Source organism: Neomonachus schauinslandi, chromosome 14, assembly GCF_002201575.2.
Source record: "Neomonachus schauinslandi chromosome 14, ASM220157v2, whole genome shotgun sequence".
Taxonomy (NCBI): domain Eukaryota; kingdom Metazoa; phylum Chordata; class Mammalia; order Carnivora; family Phocidae; genus Neomonachus; species Neomonachus schauinslandi.
The window spans coordinates 17,548,421-17,560,677 of record NC_058416.1 but is presented as its reverse complement, the minus strand read 5'-3'; the positions used below and the strand labels follow the sequence as shown (position 1 = coordinate 17,560,677).

The 12,257-nt window shown below is 44.8% G+C and overlaps 1 pseudogene; it reads left to right on the top strand.

The window, feature by feature from the left end:
- The first annotated feature begins 678 nt into the window (after positions 1-678).
- On the top strand, positions 679-1,733 carry LOC110576990 (annotated as a pseudogene).
- Positions 1,734-12,257: the final 10,524 nt, after the last annotated feature.

Sequence of the window (12,257 nt, the reverse complement as noted above, 5' to 3'; positions counted from 1 at the left end):
ATAAATAAATCTTTAAAAATAAATAAAATTTAAAAAATAAATAAAACAACCTCTGCTTGAAACTATGCACATGTTTTATGAATTCTTCTGGGCCAGACAGTAAATATTTCTGGCTTTGCAGGACATCCAGTCTCCGTCAGAACTTCTGTAGAACGTCTGTAGCACTAAAGCACATAATTAATGTGGTTCTGTTCCAATAAATTTTATTGTAAAAATAGCAGCAGGCTGGATTTGGCCCAGAGGTCATCATTTAAAGACTATGGCTTAAAACAGAATTATTTCCCCAGGTTTAAAGAATTTTAATGCTAAGTCCTGCACAACCACCACCCAGGACAATAACACAGATAACACAGAAGAAGTTTCCGTTGGCCCATCCTGGACGATAAATCCTCTCTCCCTTCAAGACATAGCCACCGTTCTGATCCTTGTGATGCACATTTTCTTGCTTCTCTTTACAGCTTTGCCAGCTCTGTATGCATTACTAGACAGGATAGCTTATTTTTGCCTGCTTTTGAAATTTTGATAAATGGAATCCTAACTGAATGTGTTCTTCTTTCTCTCTTTTTTCTCCTCCCCCAGGCTGATATAATCTCTCCCAGACATGAAGATAGAGGAAATATTTCCCAGAGGCAGAACTGTAGGGGGGTTAGGAGGCTATGGAGGTAGTACAAGTCACTGCAGCCGATGAGGATGGAATACGCCATGAAGTTCCTCAACTTTTTCTAGCGTAAGTCCCTCTCCACATGTGTGGCAGTGAGCACCTCGGTGGTGTCCCTGTAGCCACTGCTGGAGCCCAGTCTGGAGGCCTCCAGGGCCCAGCCCTTCAGAGCAAGCACCGCGAACCAGAGTGTGCAGAAGGGCATTGTGACGCACAGTCTGGATGGGCCTCTTCCAGGTCCGGGACAGCCTGATGCTGACAGACAAGCCCTCTCCCTGGTGCTGGAGGAGGATGGCACCACTGGAAAGACAGAAGACTATTGGGCGCCTGGGTGGCTCAGTCGCTTAAGTGTCTGCCTTCAGCTCAGGTCATCTCAAGGTCCTGGGATCGAGACCCGTGTCAGGCTCCCTGCTCAGTGCGGAGCCTGCCTCTCCCTCTCCCTCTGCCACTCCCCTGCTTGTGCTCTGTCTCTTTCTCAAATAAATAAAATCTTTTTTTAAAAAACCCCAAAAAACAGAAGAGTATTTCCAAGACAGTGGACAGTGTTCATGGTCCTCCAGAAGGGGCAGAAATGGCAGTCTCCATCACAGCAGATGAGGTCCCCCCCTACTGGGGGAGAACATTGAAAGCCTAGAGGAAGTCTTTAAGGGGTGCCAACCACATGCTTATCTTGATGCAAGAGACAAGGTACTAATTCTTTCTCTCCCATAAGCCTGCCAGGAAGATCGAAGTGACCCGCATAACCTATGGCTTGTACAAGGTGAACCCACAGGATTTCATTGGTTGGTTGACAGTGAAGGCAACTCAAAATAGCACATCCTCCATTTCGCACTGCTACAGGGTCATGCACTGCTACAGGGTCAAGTGCATCATGAAGGAAGCTCTTTGCTGGCCCCTCTTCAGCATGTAAGCCATAGGCCCTATGCTGCTCAGCACCTCCTGTTACATGCAGCAACTCCTGGGTGCCACAGAGGGAGGGCGGCCCACAGGCAAGGTCTCATCCCTCATCCCCACCAGGCTGAAGATACTACAAGGAAGGCCCAAGTTCTTGGAGGCTTTCCCAGCCAAAGACTAGACAAGCGACCCAGTGTTCAGCTGGTAGCATCCAGCAACAGCTTGAGATCTTCTTTTTCTTTTAAAGATTTTATTTGATTTTACTTAGAGAGAGCACATGTGTGTGGGGGGGAGGGGCAGAGGGAGAGAGAATCTTCAGCAGACTCCCCACTGAGCACGGAGCCTGATGCAGTCATGAGATCATGATCTGAGCCGAAATCAAGAGTCGATGCTCAATCGCCTGAGCCCCCCAGGCACCCCTAGAGAGCTTCTTGCCTCCTCACACCTCCCTCTTCCCAACAAGACCATGAATGAGGAAGCAGGAAGAAGAACCAGAAACCTTGAGTGGGCTGGCTAATGGAGAACTAAGGGTTCCTGACCTGGCCTGGTTTTTCCTGCCTGGCATCGCTTAGCTGAGCAAGGCTACAGCATGAAGACTGCTCCTCAGCATCCTGTCTTCACACCCTACATTTTCATTATACTCCTTACCTCCTGGTCCCCCATGCAGAGCACTCCTGAATGGACTCTCAAGCCCACTAGTGCAACATGAGAATGTTTGCAATAAATTATTTATGCTGGGGGAGAGGACATTTCCCACCTCATTTGATGAGCCTTGTATAAATTTGATATTAACATTTGACAAGACATTATGAGAAAGGATAATTCCATGCTAATCTCCCTCATAAACATTAGGTGTAAAAATCCTATACAAAATATTTACAGATTCCAGCAATATGCAAGAGGCCAATATACATAATGATCAAGTTGGTTTTTTCCCCCCCAGGAAAACAAAATGTATTTAACAGTCAAAAATCGGGCACCTGGGTGGCACAGTGGGTTAAGCATCAGCCTTCGGCTCAGGTCATAATCCCAGGGTTCTGGGATTGATCCCTGCATCAGACTCCCTGCTTAGCAGGGAGCCTGCCCCCACCCCTGCTTGTGCTCTCTCTCTCAGATAAATAAATAAATAAAAATATTTTAAAAAATAAAATATAACCTGTAAGTTAATATCGATTTATGCAAAACAATGATGTGAAATCCTATTCAGTTAAATGAATGCCTTCAGATATATTGAGAGACAGAGGGCACACCACGATTGCATCCTTAGCAAATTCCCATAGATCTCTTCTTTTTTTTTTTTTAAAGATTTTATTTATTTGAGAGAGAGAGAGCATGAGAGGGGAGAGGGTCGGGAGGGTCAGAGGGAGAAGCAGACTCCCTGCTGAGCAGGGAGCCCGATGCGGGACTCGATCCAGGGACTCCAGGATCATGACCTGAGCCGAAGGCAGTTGCTTAACCAACTGAGCCACCCAGGCGCCCTCCCATAGATCTCTTCTATGGCTAGTTACCAATGGCCTTTTTAACATTCCAGGTGTCCAGAGATCTCTTCCAACTCAGTCATCTCACTTTGGATGGTAAAAAGCACATTACGGAGGTTCAATAAACTTTGGCTAATGGTAGTGGCATTTGCAAGCAATAAAGGAAGGTTGGTTGCGGAGTTCATTATGGAGATTATATCTGATAGTGTCTTGCTTTGCAAATTTAGTTTAATAGTTTTGAGCCACAATTTAAGGCTGTTCATTCATCATCAAAGGAAGATTAGAAGACATTGTAGTCCACATGAAGGTAATCATTAATTCCTTCTTTTTGCCTGGGAGCTTACACTCTTCAGAGCACTGACACATCTATCCCCATTTCACAGTAACAGATGCATATTCTCTTAACTGCAGTCAAAGAACTATAGTTCAGAGTCATATTTTAAACCAAAGGCACATCTATTGATGCCTAACCAAGGACTGGTTAGTAGGCTGGGCTATCTCTACTATTGCTAGAAAACTAAAACCATATAATAAGGTTCACTATAATAATAATTTTTCTTACACCCAAAAGGAAAAAAATCCTGGAAGAAGATCATTTCCACTAGGTATGTGTTCTTTAAATGATCCCCAGCTTAAAATATACATGAGGTCATACATGCTTGTATTTGCCTAAAGAAGATCTGAAAGAGGGGCCCCTGGGTGGCTCAGTTGTTAAGCGTCTGCCTTTGGCTCAGGTCATGGTCCCGGGGTCCTGGGATTGAGCCCCATATCGGGCTACCTTCCAGGCGGGAAACCTGCTTCTCTCTCTCCCACTCCCCCTGCTTGTGTTCCGTCTCTCGCTGTGTCTCTCTCTGTCAAATAAATTAAAAAAAAAAAAAAAAGTTCTGAAAGAATACACCTGAAACTGAGAAAAGTAATTAGTGACCTGTGAAGTCTCAGAGATCAAAACTGCACGGAAGAAGGACCCAAAAGTTTTCACTGTAAAGCGTTTCATATTTTTAAGTTCATGAACTATGTGAATTATTTATCATTGAGAAAAGAAATCCACAGCTAACTGAGTGGACTCAACAAAGATGCAACTTTGACTTTGGAGTTTTGTTAACAATAGTTTTCTGCCCCTGAATGCCTCTTTTGTTAGCCCCAGCCTGTCATGTAGGTGTTGGTGACAGCAGGGCACAGAATAAGCCGGTTTATTAGGTTATGTGCAAATAAAGGACACCTGCCCTCCTCACTGTTCTTCTGTAATCTTCCATCCAAAGATAAGCTTGGTACATCACAAATGAAGTTTGTGGCATTGCTCCAGAGAGATAGGAATAAATGAAATCTTCTCAGTGCCAAACGGAATTTTTTTTTTTTAACTTTAAGGATTTTTTTTAACTACATGAAAGAAAACTCCAGAGTCTCTCTGTTTAAAAAGGCTTTGTTGGGGCGCCTGGGTAGCTCAGTCGTTGGGCAGCTGCCTTCGGCTCGGGTCATGATCCCAGGGTCCTGGGATGGAGCCCCGCATCGGGCTCCCTGCTTGGCGGGAAGCCTGCTTCTCCCTCTCCCACTCCCCCTGCTTGTGTTCCCTCTCTTGCTGTGTCTCTCTCGGTCAAATAAATAAATAAAAATCTTAAATTAAAAAAAAAAGGCTTTGTTATATTGTTTTTCTGATTGCAAAAATGAAATAGAGATTGTTGTAGGAACTTTGGAATACACAAAAATTAAAGAGGAAATTCACTAACATGGAAGTCAGAGTTTAACAGGGGTATAAAGTTAGCTTCCTTCTTTAGCACACATTTATGAGGCAGAAAACGAATTTCAACTTAGCTGTGATCTGACAGTTTACTTTTTCCTAATATGGGGTATGACATCAATCTGAGTGTTGGCAGGAACCACAGCCTCTTATTAAAATTGGAAATCAGCTGTCCCAATTTATAGACATGTTGTGATCCAAAATCCACTTGGAATGCAAAACACCATTTTCTCATAGAACAACATAAAAATGATGGCAAGAGTCTGAGGCAAACAACAGAAGTCCACATAATTCATAGTGACTCAGAAGGCCAACAGTTTTTTGTTACACTGAAAGGAAAGAGAATAGAACTTTTCTTTGCCTCAAAAAAAAAGTTTATACAGAAAGTATTTTGTTACACTGATATGATAAATATATAGCAGGATACCCTTTTATCAGTTATTTATCTAAAGTGATTTTATTCCTGGGACGCCTGGGTGGCTCAGATGGTTAAGCATCTGCCTTTGGCTCAGGTCATGATCCCAGGGTCCTGGGACTGAGCCCCACATCGGGCTCCCTGCTCCGCCGGAAGTGTGCTTCTCCCTCTCCCCCTGCCTGCCTGTCTGCCTACTTGTGATCTCTCTCTCTGTCAAATAAATAAATAAAATCTTTAAAAAAAAAATAAAGTGATTTTATTCCTTCCTATTTGCTCCATTACTATCAGCTTTAAGGCTTTCCCTCTCACCCTTGGTCACAATATCCATCTTGCCTTCATTTTTAAATGCTTTTCCCATTTTTACTATCTTCATTACTGTCCATCCTAACTTTGAACTCAAACAAATCATCTTCAATTTCACCCATGGAATTTCAAGATGAGAAAAATCTGGTGTGGGACTACATCAAGCTAAAAAGCTTTTGCACGGCAAAGGAGACCACCAACAAAATGGAAAGACAACCTACTGAATGGGAGAAAATATTTGCAAATCATGTATCTGTAAGAGGCTAATATCCAAAGTACATGAAGAATTCATATAACTCAATAGCAAAACAACAATCGATTAAAAGCTGGGCAGAGGATCTGAATAGACATTTTTCCAAAGAAGACATCCAGATGGCCAGCGGTCACGTGTAAAATTGCTCAACATCACCGATCATCAGGAAAATGCAAATCAAAACCACAATGAACAGACTCTTAAATACACAGAACAAACTGATGGTTGCCAGAGGGGAGGGTGGTGGGGAAAGGGTGAAATAGGTGAAGGGGATTAAGTACAAACTTGCAGTTATACAATCAATAAGTCACAGACATGGCAAGTACAGATAGGGAATACAATTGATAATATTGTGAAATTGCTGTATGGTGACTACACTTATCGCGGTAAGCATTGAGTAATGCATAGAATTGTTCAGTCGAGGGGCATCTGGGTGGCTCAGTTGGTTAAGCGACCAACTCTTGGTCTCAGGTCATGGTCTCAGGGTTGTGAGATGGAGCCCCACACTGGGCTCCATGCTCAGCGGGGAGTCTGCTTGGGATTCTCTCTCCTTCACCCCTCCCCCTGCTTTCTCTCTCTCAAATAAGTAAATCTTTAAAACAAATCTTCAAAAAAAGAATTGTTCAATCAATGTCGTACACCCAAAACTAACATTTTATGTTAATTATACTTCAATTAAAAAACCCACAATGAGATATCACCTCACACCTCTTAGAATGGCCATTGTCCAGAAGACAAGAAATAAGAGTTGATGAGGATATGAAGAAAAAGGGAAACTTTGTATACTGTTGGTGGGAATGTAACTGGGTGTGATCATGGAAAACAGTATGGAGGCTTCTCAGGAAATTAAAAATAGAATTACCATATGATTTGGCAACTCTACTTCTGGATATTTATCTGAATAAAATTAAAACACTAATTCAAAAAAATATATGCACCTCCATGTTCAGTGCAGCATTATTTACAATAGCCAAAATATGGAAACAATCTGGGGCGCCTGGGTGGCTCGGTCGTTAAGCGTCTGCCTTCGGCTCAGGTCATGATCCCAGGGTCCTGGGATCGAGCTCCGCATCGGGCTCCCTGCTCCGCGGGAAGCCTGCTTCTCCCTCTCCCACTCCCCCTGCTTGTGTTCCCCCTCTCGCTGTGTCTCTCTGTCAAATAAATAAATAAAATCTTTAAAAAAAAAATATGGAAACAATCTAAGAGTCCACTGAGAGAGAGAGAGGTGATAGAATACTATTTAGTCGGGCGCCTGGGTGGTTCAGATGGTTAAGCGTCTGCCTTAGGCTCAGGTCATGATCCCAGGGTCCTGGGATCGAGTGCCGCATCGGGCTTCCCGCTCCTTGGGAGCCTGCTTCTCCCTCTGTTTCTCATGAATAAATAAATAAAATCTTTAAAAAAAAAAAAAAAGAATACTATTTAGTCATAAAAAGATGGAAATCCTGCCACTCGTAACAACATGGATGAACCTTGAGGGCATTATGCTAAAAGAAATAAATCAGAGAAAGACAAATACCATATGATCTCAGCTATATGTAGAATCTAAAAAAAGGAAAAAACAGCAACAAGAAAAGAGCTCATAGATACAGGGAATATTTTGCCAGAGGTGGTTGCCGGAGGTGGTAGGGGCAAGGGAATGGGTGAAGAGGGTGGAAAGGCACAAACTTCCAAGTCCTGGGGAGGTAGTGTATAGCATGGTGAGTATAGTTAACAGAACTGTATTACATATTTGAAGTTGCTAGGAGAGTAGATCTTAAAAGTTCTCATAACAACAAAAAAAACCTTCTGTATCTGTGTGTGGTGATGGGTAAGAGACTTACTAATAGTGACCATTTTGTAGTACACACAAGTGTCGAATCATCATGTTGCACATCTGAAACTAATACAATGTTACATGCCAATTATACCTCAAAAACAAATCTTGTGTGTGGAGAACACAGTAGTTACTCTGGCTTTCTCTTGAGGGTGTCTGAACCTTCTAGGCTTCCTCTCAGCAATGAGCCTAACCATGACAACATGACCACCACTAACAGCAGTGACAAAATGACTCCTATCATTTGCAGTTCACGTACCCTGTTCCAGGAACCATGTTTTTTTAGAGAGGGTGGGATGGGGCAGAGGGAAGCGGGGAGAGACAATCCCAAGCAGAGTCCCTGCTGAGCCTGAGCCCATGCAGAGCTCAGTCTCACCACCCTGAGATCACAACCTGAGCTGAAATCAAGAGTCGACCGCTTACCTGACTGAGCCCCCCAGGCACTATTTTTAAAAGGAAATTCCTGGGGCACCTGGGTGGCTCAGTCGGTTAAGCATCTGCCTTCCACTCAGGTCATGATTCCAGGGTCCTGGGATCGAGCCCCGCGGTGTGGGGCTCCCTGCTCAGCGGGGAGCCTGCTTCTCCCTCTCCCTCTGCCCCTTCCCCCCAACTCATGCGCTCTCTCTCTCTCTCTCAAATAAAATCTTAAAAAAAAATAAAAAAATAAAAGGAAACTTCTGTCTGTCTAGGTCATGAGAATCGCTCTCCCAAACACAAAAATGAGAGCCAACAACTGTCTTTGGGTAATGTATTACTTTGCTAGAGCTGCCCTGCAAAATACCGCCCACCGGGGGACTTAAATAACAGATATTTATTTCTCACTGTTTGAGGCTAGAAGTCTGCCATCAAGGTGTCTACAGGTTTGGTGTCTCCTGATACCGCTCTTTGGCTTGCAGATGGCCTCCCTCTGCCCGTGTCCTCACACCGTCTTCCTTGTGAGTGCTCATCTCTAGCATTTTCTCTTCTTAGAAGGACACCAATCCTATTGGATTGGAGCCCCACCCAGATGACCTCATTTAGCCTTAGTTACCTCCTTAAAGGCCCTCTCTCCAAATTCAATCACATTGGGGGTTAGGGCTTGAACATATGATTTGGGGGTGGGTGAAGATACAGTTTAGCTTGTAACAGGTAATATAATCCTGCATTTGATCTCTACCCACCACGCCTCCCCCCCCCCCCGACCCAGACCCCCGCTGTAGCTGATTAAACCCCTGACCTTCACTGGGTCTCCTGGGACCTGTTGGAATCAGGCAGAGAGGCTGGCTACCTCTGCTGATTGCTTCCTGGGGAGTGAGACTGAGTTGGGGCAAGGATGATTGGCAGGTCTACATAGCAAGAGCACCAGGGGCTTCAGCATCATAATAGGCAGTCCTCCGTGTTTTGTACGTATAAGGTTCTTTCATTCTCGCAATAATCCCATGAGGTTTTACTATTATTTCCAATTTATAGTTATGGAAGGAAAAGAGAGAGAAGTGGAATAATTTACCCAAAGCCAGAATGTTAGCTTTACATGAAGAAGCAGAAAAAATATGAGAAAGAGAGAGAGAGAGATGAAGATTCACAAACCAGAAAAGGCAGGAACTCATGCAACCAGACAAAGAAAAAGACAGCCAGACGGACATCGGTACTGGGGGGAAATGGGTGTTCAAACTCAGAATAATTCGGGAAATAATGAGACAAGTGTCCTCAGTTGTACCCACATGCTGGTGGAGCCTGGATGTACCTGATGATGCGTGTGAAGTGCTTATTACAGGGCCCGACATAAAAGGAACAATAAGTGGATGACAGTGATCCTGATACTCTTGTTTTCCACTCTTCCTGGAAGCAAACATAGGGGCTTCAACTTGGGAATCAGAAAAGTTTGGCATAGAGTCATTCATTTGACAAATACTGAATATGAGCGCGGGTGCAGGGCCCTGACTTCGGTGGGGCAGTAGAGCGGCCAGGAAGACTGACTTGTTCTCTGTGCCTCCCAAGCATCGGCATGTGGCCTGGGTGGGGAAAGACAGAGAAGATGGGCAATGACACCCCAGCGTGAGAAGTGCCAGGTGGGATAAGCTGTGGTGGGAGCATGAAGGTTGGCACCTCCTATGCTTTGGGAATCATGGGAAAGCTCCCCTGGTGGAAGAAACTTCCATCATGAGCTTTGCAAGACATGTAGAATGTCACTTACTTGTTCATTTGTTTTACGTTTACAAAGGACCTTTGAAATCCAAGGCATTATGCTAAAGCTAGGAATACAACAATGACAGAGAAAGATGTGACCTTGCCCTCCTGGCACTTACAAAAGTATGGGGTGGGGGGAGACAAGCATTAAACGCAATTATACCCAGAGTAGGTGGAAGAGAGAACGCTCCAGTCTGCAGGACCTGCCGAGGGAGAGGTCTAGGGGCCAGAGAGTGTCTGTTGGAACATTCTGTTGAGGGGTGAGGAGAAGATGGGCTGAAGAAGCACCAGGGTGAGATCACCAACCACCTTGGAAGTCATGCTGTAAAGGGTGAGCTTCTCCCTGCTCCAGTGGAGAGTTCTTGCCGGGAGACATCAGATCTGCGTTTTAAAAAAGTTCACCCTGGCTGCTGTGTGGGTGCTGGATTGGAGGAGGTGAGCCCAGAGGGGAGTCTGGTCAGAAGACTTGCTGGGGCCAGGTACAAAGTGATGGTGGTCTGGGGGAGAGCGGGGCAGTGCTGCAGAGAACGGGACAGATGGCGGGGGCGGAGATATATTCAGGCTCTAGTAGAGAATGAGCACCCCCTATCCATTCTCCTGTAAGAAGGGATTCCTCCCTCTTCCCTCTTTTCCTCTTCTTCCCTGCCCCACCCCTCCTCATAGCATTCAGAGAAAAGAGGCTTGTCCCTTCCTTCCACACCAGGGACGCCAGGGATGGACAGGTTGCTATCTTCCCCTCTCTGGCAATGAGAGGAGACCCCTGTTTCCTTTAACACCCCCTCCCCCTGCAAGAGCATCAGACCAGGAGAGGGGCAGGGGCCGGTCTTGTGGATGAAGCTCTTACTGTCCCTCCTCCACCCTTGAAATGAATGGGTGCACTTAGAGAGGGAGGGGAGGGAAGCCCCGGGCCAGTTGAGGGACCTGGGTTTTATTTCCAATGCTACCACCAAGTCTCCTTGAGCCCATCCCAACAACTTCCCTAGCCCTCAGTTTTCTCTGTGGTTAAGCCTGAGGCTGAGTTAAAGTCCTGTAGACTGTAAGCTAGATTTCAGAATAACATTTGCAGAAAAGAAAGTATTTTCTGAAGCTGTGTTTACTTTGGGGTTTGATAAAAGAACATAAAAGGCTCTGATTAGTACTATTTAAATATTTGCTCCAGGACTGATATTTGCATTTAGGGCAAAATGAATAGATGCACATTATTTATGATTAACTCTGAAGCTCAGGAGAAGGGGGATAATATATGGAGTCAGGAGGCAATTAAATCAGCTTGATCATGAATAAAATAAAGCCCTTGCTAGCAGCCTTCCTCCTACTAGCTAACTATCTCCATCTTGCTTGTACATTTTCATGTGACTCTAAAAACTTATCCTCATTGCTTTCAAAGGTTCCACAGCCTCTGGGGTGGGGAGGGGGGAAGATGCATGCAACCGAGCTACAGTAAATAGCAAACACCAACTGCCCCCAAATGAAAAGCTAATGGTCTTCGAGAATGGTCTATAGCAGATTCCAGCTAATATTAGCAGCTAATATTCTCCTGCTAATGGTCAATTCACTTTCAGCAATAAAGATCAGGGCAAATGACCTAAAAATTTTTAAATAACATAGGGTACAATAAATGGGCTGCAAATTGCTCCTTTCTCTATAAGCAACACTCTCAGGGGTAAAATTTCAAATTTCTAATGGCCAGAATACTGGACAAGTGGGGATTTTCCTACTAAGGGATCAGAGAAGGTGACAAAAGAGCTTTCACAAAGAGAGAGCTGGAAGCTAGGACAATTAAATCCTTGGGTCTGTGGCAAGATCTGAGCTGTGAGAAGAGTTAGGATCAGAAAATTGTCTAGCCCTCTCTGCATCTGCTTGGGAAGGCTCTGATTGCTCTTATTGCTGGTCTTAATGTTATATTGAGACCAGAATCAGATGCACCACTGTAACCAAAATTCCCGGATATATTTAATAAAATCCACCCACCTTCCAGGGGGGAATACATAAAAATCACTTTTTTTGCACTTTGATTTGTGAAGGGGTACATGCATTTACTTCGTTCACATGTTCGACTCCATCGCCCCCCCCAAAACCCCTCCATCAACCACCAGGCAACCCGCAGCCCTCCTATAAGTGACAGAACAGGAGCATTTCAACCAGTTGATCACTGCCTGCTTCCTGAGCTGCCGTCTTCTCTTAGGTTTCAAGATGCCTATTGCGCAGTCAGATGGATGTCCATCAATAACTTGTGCTTCCTTTTCCACTAAGAGCTGTTTCTGGGATGCAGCTGCTCAGCTAGGTACTACCTTTTCCAGACCCTTTTGTCACCCAGGTCAGGGCACAAGCTAGTTCTTGTGGTGGAATATGAGCAGAAGTGGTGAGTCTTGGTCTCAGGCTAAGAAGCACCTTCTTTATTCTGCTCTTTCCCTTCTGGCTGTGTGTGGATACCCAGGGTAACCTTGGAAGCCACCGTTGCAGGTGACAAAGCCTCTGTCAGCTGGCTCCCTGAATCACTGTGTGCAACAGAGTCCCCCTGATGCCAGTCAAGAGCACAGCT